The following is a 474-nucleotide window of genomic DNA, read 5'->3' on the forward strand; positions in this document are numbered from 1 at the left end:
AAGAATGTGTAATGGTTGGTGCATCAATATCTTGATAAGGGATTGTTTTTGTAGCCGTTATCCGTTTAAGAATTGACCATTATTTTTTGGTGTTCATTAAGATTGAAAATATTGGGTCTATTGAAAGGTTTTATAGCAAGTGCGATATGTAGACCCTTAACGAAGATGAAATACAGTACTTCAAAATTGTCTCATCTTCCAAACCCTGTTTTAATATGCGTTTATCTGCTAATTTATCAGTACGATTGTGTTGTGTTATTCGGTGTTCTCCTTTTGAAAATATACTAATTCCAAATATTTTTCAAGATAGATGTAAATAATTATATCTGTATCAATATTCATTGTTGAAACATTAATTGGAAGGCGTCATGTATCATGCCTAGTCAGAATCTCTACTGGAACTTAATAATTATCACGGTTTCATTAACAACTGACTTGGAAATTAAGGTCTCTCTTTATCTTTCACTTTCTATG

The sequence above is a fragment of the Penaeus monodon genome, chromosome 31 (assembly GCF_015228065.2).
Source record: "Penaeus monodon isolate SGIC_2016 chromosome 31, NSTDA_Pmon_1, whole genome shotgun sequence".
In the NCBI taxonomy this organism is placed as follows: domain Eukaryota; kingdom Metazoa; phylum Arthropoda; class Malacostraca; order Decapoda; family Penaeidae; genus Penaeus; species Penaeus monodon.